Source organism: Hemiscyllium ocellatum, chromosome 44 (assembly GCF_020745735.1).
Source record: "Hemiscyllium ocellatum isolate sHemOce1 chromosome 44, sHemOce1.pat.X.cur, whole genome shotgun sequence".
NCBI lineage: Eukaryota > Metazoa > Chordata > Chondrichthyes > Orectolobiformes > Hemiscylliidae > Hemiscyllium > Hemiscyllium ocellatum.
In genome coordinates, this window is record NC_083444.1 from 4,307,015 (window position 1) to 4,314,500 (window position 7,486).

Below are 7,486 nucleotides of genomic sequence, written 5' to 3' on the forward strand. Positions count from 1 at the left end.
TGTAAAGAAAATCTCAATACATAACAAAGTGCGGGCTATACAATTGAAGATTTTACATAGGGCTCAAACGGCACTAGAGAGGCTAGCTAAGTTCAAAAGAGGAGCGTCATCAGGGTGTCCCAAATGTAAAATCAGTATAGGCACTCTCGCACAATGCTTTTGGTCATGTTGCAAGATCTGGAGATACTGGGGTGCCATAGTAAAGGAACTGAAGGAAATCCTGGGAATTGAAGTCAAAATGGACCCAGTATTTCTTACATAGAACATAGAACATAGAAGAATACAGCGCAGTACAGGCCCTTCGGCCCTCGATGTTGCGCCGACCGAATCCTACCTAACCTATACTAGCCCAATAACTTCCAAATGCCTATCCAATGCCCGCTTAAATGACCATAAAGAAGGAGAGTTCACCACTGATACGGGCAGGGCATTCCATGAACTCACAACCCGCTGTGTGAAGAATCTACCCCTAACATCTGTCCTATACCTACCACCCCTTAATTTAAAGCTATGTCCCCTAGTAACACCTGACTCCATTAGCAGTAAAAGGTTCTTAGTATCTACCCTATCTAAACCCCTAATCATCTTATACACTTCTATCAGATCTCCCCTAAACCTTCTCTTCTCCAATGAGAACAGCCCCAAGTGCCTCAGCCTTTCCTCATAAGATTTTCCTACCATTCCAGGCAACATCCTGGTAAACCTCCTCTGCACTCGTTCTAAAGCTTCCACATCCTTCCTATAGTATGGCGACCAAAACTGCACACAATACTCCAGATGAGGCCTCACCAGAGTCTTATACAACTGCAACATGACCTCAGGACTCCGGAACTCAATTCCTCTGCCAATAAAGCCCAGTACACCATATGCCTTCCTCACAGCACTATTTACCTGGGTGGCAACTTTCAGAGATCTGTGTACATGGACACCAAGATCCCTCTGCTCATCCACACTACCAAGTAGCCTACCATTAGCCCAGTAATCCATCATCTTGTTATTCCTACCAAAGTGAACGACTTCGCACTTAGCTACATTGAATTCCATTTGCCACATTTCCGCCCAGCTCTGCAACTTATCTATATCCCGCTGTAACCTACCTCTTCCTTCCTCACTATCCACAACTCCACCGACTTTTGTGTCATCCGCAAACTTGCTTACCCAGCTTTCAAGTCCTTCCTCTAGATCATTTATAAAGATAACAAAAAGCAATGGTCCCAAAACAGATCCTTGTGGTACACCGCTAGTAACTGCGCTCCAAGATGAACATAATCCATCAACTACTACCCTCTGTCTCCTTCCAGCCAGCCAATTCCTAATCCAAACCTCTAATGTATCCTCAATGCCATACCTCCGTAGTTTTAGCATTAGCCTACCATGGGGAACCTTATCGAACGCCTTACTAAAATCCATATACACAACATCTACTGCTTTACCCTCGTCCACTTCCTTAGTCACCTTCTCAAAGAACTCAATAAGGTTTGTGAGGCACGACCTGCCCTTCACAAAACCATGCTGGCTATCCCTGATCACGTTATTCCTACCCAGATGTTCATAAATCTTATCCCTTACCATTCTCTCTAAGACTTTGCCCACCACTGAAGTCAGACTCACTGGCCTATAGTTACTAGGGCTATCCCTACTCCCTTTCTTGAACAATGGGACCACATTCGCTATCCTCCAGTCCTCTGGTACTATTCCCGTTGACAATGACGACATAAAAATCCAGGCCAATGGCTCTGCTATCTCCTCCCTAGCTTCCCATAGGATCCTGGAGTAAATGCCATCAGGCCCAGGAGACTTATCTATATTCATCCTTTCCAATATTCCCAAAACCTCTTCCCTGCATATTTCCAGGGCATCCATTCTAATTATTTGTGATTCCATATTCACATCAGCAACAGTGTCCTGTTCCTGAGTGAATACTGATGAAAAGTACTGATTTAATGTCTCTCCAATCTCCTCCGCCTCCACACACAACTTCCCACTACTATCCTTGACTGGACCGATACCTACCCTAGTCATCCTTTTATTCTTGACATACCTATAGAAAGCCTTTGGGTTTTCCCTAATCCTACCAGCTAAAGACTTTTCATGTCCCCTTCTCGCTTCTCTTAGCTCCCTCTTTAGCTCCTTCCTGGCTACCTTATAACTCTCAATCGCCCCTACTGAACCTTCACGCCTCATCTTTACATATGCCGCCTTCTTCCCTTTCACAAGGGACTCCAATTCCTTACTAAACCACGGCTGCCTCACAAGGCCCTTTACACCATGCCTGACTGGTACATACCTATCGAGGACACGCAGTAGCTGCTCCTTGAACAATCCCCACATCTCATTAGTGTTCTTCTCTTGAAGCCTGTTTTTCCAATCCACACATCCTAAGTCATGCCTCACTGCATCATAATTTCCCTGCCCCCAGCTATAACTCTTGCCCTGCGGCGCACGATTATCCCTCTCCATCACTAAAGTAAAAGTCACCGAGTTGTGGTCACTGTCCCCGAAGTGCTCACCTACCTCCAAGTCTAACACCTGGCCTGGTTCATTACCTAGAACCAAATCCAATATAGCCTCCCCTCTTGTTGGCCTGTCGACATATTGTGTCAGGAAACCCTCCTGCACACATTGTACAAACACCGACCCATCTAATGAACTCGAGCTATAGCTCTCCCAGTCAATATCTGGGAAGTTAAAGTCCCCCATAACAACCACCCTGCTACCTTCACTCTTTTCCTGAATCATCCTCGCAATATTATCCTCTACTTCTCTAGGACTATTAGGAGGCCTGTAGAAAACACCTAACAGGGTGACCTCACCTTTCCTATTTCTAACCTCAGCCCAAACTACCTCAGATGGCAAGTCCTCTTCCATCGTCCATTCCACTGCTGTGATACTATCTTTGACAAGTAATGCCACGCCTCCCCCTTTTTTACCCCCATGTCTGATCCTACTAAAACATTTGAACCCTGGAACGTGCAACAGCCATTCTTGTCCCTGTTCTACCCACGTCTCTGTAATGGCCACAACATCGAAGTCCCAGGTACCAACCCACGCTGCAAGTTCACCTACCTTATTCCTTATACTTCTGGCATTGAAGTATACACACTTCAATCCACCCTTCTGGTTACAGGCACCCTCCTTAGAGATCACTGCATTATTCCTAACCTCCCTACACTCAAGGTCCTGTACCCTAAAGCTACAGTCCTGGTTCCCATGCCCCCACGGAGTTAGTTTAAACCCTCCCAAAGAGCACTAGCAAACCTCCCCCCAAGGATACTGGTGCCCCTCAGGTTCAGGTGTAGCCCATCCTTTTTATAGAGGTCCCACCTTCCCCAGAAAGGACCCCAGTTGTCCAGAAACCGGAATTCCTCCCTCCTGCACCATCCCGGTAGCCACGCATTTAACTGCTCTCTCTCCCTATTCCTCGACTCTCTATCACGTGGCACGGGTAACAAACCAGAGACTACAACTCTGTTTGTTCTAACTCTGAGCTTCCAACCTAGCTCCCTGAAAGCCTGTCTGACATCCTCACCCTTCTTCCTACCTATATCGTTGGTGCCAACGTGGACCACAATCTGGGGCTGCTCCCCCTCCCCCTTAAGGACCCGGAAAACACGATCAGCGACATCATGTACCCTTGCACCTGGGAGGCAACATACCAAACGTGAGTCCCTGTCGCCCCCACAAAACCGTCTGTCTGTACCCCTCACTATTGAGTCCCCAAGAACTATTGCTCTACCTTTCTCCACCCTACCCTTCTGAGCAACGGGGCCAGGCTCCGTGCCAGAGGCCTGAACCTCGTTGCTTGCCCCTGGTAAGTCATCCCCCCCACAAGTATCCAAAACGGTATACTTGTTCTTGAGGGGAATGACCGCAGGGGGTCCCTGCACTGGCTTCCTCCTCCCACTCCCCCTCACTGTCACCCATCTATCTTGAACTATTCTTCTTCTAGGGTTGCCAAATTTGCCCTCCCTGGGGGAACACGGGAAGAGACAGTGTAACATTCTTCCCCACTGTGCGAGAAAGGACATTTTAATGAATTGGACATTGGAAAACCCCCCAGATCTTATGGAGTGGTGCAGGCTGGTGATGGAGCATCTCCCCCAAGACTACCTCACAAATATGGTGCACCACAACCTGGAGCAGTTTTATAAGACATTGTGGCCCTTTCTAAATTATATTGACACAGACTTATTGGCAATATTAATTAGGGCCGTGATATAGCTGTGAGAATCAGTTTGTTCGCCCGAGGGGCACTGGGAGGGGGAATCTGGGGAAAATAAAATGTATGGGTGTAATGACTGGTGTTCCCAGGGGCAGGAGCTTCAGTGAAGGTGTGGTGAGCGAAATAATGTGATATAATTTACTGTAAGTTAATTTGAATTCAGCTTAATTTAATTTTGATGTAATTTGATTGTAGTTTAGTTTAGTAGATACATTTGTTCTGCTAGAGTAGAGTAGTTTAATATCAATAGTACTCTGATATGACATTGTTATACAACCTCTATCGTTTTGTATTTTTTTTACATATAGTTGCTTTGTAAAAGATTTTAAAAAGTTTTTAATAAAAATATTTATTTAAAAATGTATCATACACAACTAATGATGTGACTAGTGAGTTTTACATTCTCAAAACTATTTTATAAACTGAGTAACAATTAAGAGCCGAAGGCTTCATATAATGATGTTGCGAACATATGAAATATTTGACACGCTTCGTCTTAATTGTTGACCATCTGGTTGCAACCATTCTAGTATCAATCCTATAACCATTGGTTCTGCAATTAATGATCCTAGAATTATTGATCTGGTCTGAATTAGTTCTTATTTTCCCAGAGAGAAATGGATTGTTGCATAGTTCATTCAGCTCAGTGAAACTGTCAAATTAAGACCATAAGACATAGGAGTGGAAGTAAGGCCATTCGGCCCATCGAGTCCACTACTCCATTCAATCATTGCTGATGGGCATTTCAACTCCACTTACCCGCATTCTCCCCGTAGCCCTTAATTCCTCGAGACAACAAGAATCTATCGATCTCTGCCTTGAAGACATTTAGCGTCCCGGCCTCCACCGCGCTCTGCGGCAATGAATTCCACAGGCCCACCACTCTCTGGCTGAAGAAATGTCTCCCCATTTCTGTTCTAAATTGACCCCCTCTAATTTTAAGGCTGTGCCCATGGGTCGTAGTCTCCTCGCCTAACAGAAACAACTTCCTAGCGTCCACCCTTTCCAAGCCATGTATTATCTTGTACGTCTCTATTAAGTCTCCTCTTAATCTTCTAAACTCCAATGAATACAATCCCAGGATCCTCAGCCGTTCCTCATATGTTAGACCAACCATTCCAGGGATCATCCGTGTGAATCTCCGCTGGACACGCTCCAGTGCCAGTATGTCCTTCCTGAGGTGTGGGGACCAAAACTGGACACAGTACTCCAAATGGGGCCTAACCAGAGCTTTATAAAGTCTCAGTAGCACAACGGTGCTTTTATATTCCAAACCTCTTGAGATAAGTGACAACATTGCATTCGCTTTCTTAATCTCGGACTCAACCTGCATGTTTACCTTTAGAGAATCCTTGACTAGCACTCCCAGATCTCTTTGTACTTTGGCTTTACGAATTTTCTCACCGTTTAGAAAGTAGTCTATGCTTTTATTTTTTTTTCCAAAGTGCAAGACCTCGCATTTGCTCATGTTGAATTCCATCAGCCATTTCCTGGACCACTCTCCCAAACTGTCTAGATCCTTCTGTAGCCTCCCCACTTCCTCAGTACTACCTGCCTGTCCACCTAACTTCGTATCATCTGCAAACTTTGCTAGAATGCCCCCAGTCCCTTCATCCAGATCATTAATATATAATGCGAACAGCTCTGGCCCCAAAACTGAACCCTGCGGGACACCGTTCGTCACCGGCTGCCATTCCGAAAAAGAACCTTTTATCCCAACTCTCTGCCTTCTGTCAGACAGCCAATCCTCAATCCATCCCAGTAGCTCACCTCGAACACCATGGGTCCTCACCTTGCTCAGCAGCCTCCCGTATGGCACCTTATCAAAGGCCTTTTGGAAGTCGAGATAGACCACATCCACTGGGTTTCCCTGGTCTAACCTACTTGTCACCTCTTTAAAGAATTCCAACAGGTTTGTCAGGCGTGACCTCCCCTTACTAAATCCATGTTGACTTGTTCTAATCAGATTCTGTTCTTCTTAGAATTTAGAAACCTCATCCTTAATGATGGATTCTAGAATTTTACCAACAACTGAAGTTAGGCTAATTGGCCTATAAATTTTCCATCTTTTGTCTTGATCCTTTCTTGAACAAGGGGGTTACTACAGCTATCTTCCAATCACCTGGGACTTTCCCTGACTCCAGTGATTCTTCAAAGATCTCAACCAATGCCTCCGCTATTTCCTCAGCCACCTCTCTCAGAACTCTAGGATGTATCCCATCAGGGCCAGAAGATTTATCAATTTTAAGACTTTTTAGCTTTTCTAGCACTATCTCTTTTGTAATGGCAACCATACTCTACTCAGCCCCCTGACTCCCTTTAATTGTTGGGATATTACTCATGTCTTCCACTGTGAAAACTGACGCAAAGTACTTGTTAAGTTCTCCTGCTACTTCCTTATCTCCCATCACTAGGCTTCCTGCGTCAGTTTGAAGTGGCCCAATGTCTACTTTTGCCTGTCATTTGTTTCTTATGTATTGAAAGAAACTTTTACTATCATTTCTAATATTACTGGCTAGCCTATCTTCATATTTGATCCTCTCCTTTCATATTACTTTCTTTGTTATCCTCTGTTTGTTTTTGTAGCCTTCCCAATCTTCTGATTTCCCACTGCTCTTGGCCACTTTATAGGATCTCTCTTTTTCTTTAATACATTTCCTGACTTCCTTTGTCAGCCATGGTTGTCTAATCCCTCTCCGGATAATCTTTATTTTCTAGGGGATGAACCTCTGTACAGTGTCCTCAATTATACCCAAAACTCCTGCCATTTTTGCTCTACTGTCTTCCCTGCTAGCCTCTGCTTCCAGTCTATTTTTGTCAGTTCCTCTCTCATGCCCTCATAATTACCTTTATTTAACTGTAACACCATTACATCTGATTTTACCTTCTCTCTTTCAAACTCCAGACTGAACTCTACCATATTGTGATCGCTGCTTCCTAAGGGTTCCCTTACTTTAAGATCTTTTATAAAGTCTGGTTCATTGCAAAGCACTAGGTCCAGAATAGCCTGCTCCCTTGTGGGCTCCATGACAAACTGTTCCAAAAAGCCATCCTGTAAGCATTCCATGAATTCCCTTTCTTTGGATCCACTGGCAACATTATTTACCCAGTCCACCTGCATATTGAAGTCTCCCATGATCACTGTGACCGTGCCTTTCTGACATGCCTTCTCTATTTCCCGGTACATGTTGCATCCCTGGTCCTGACCACTGTTAGGAGGTCTGTACACAACTCCAATTATGGTGTTTTTGCCTTTGTGGTTCC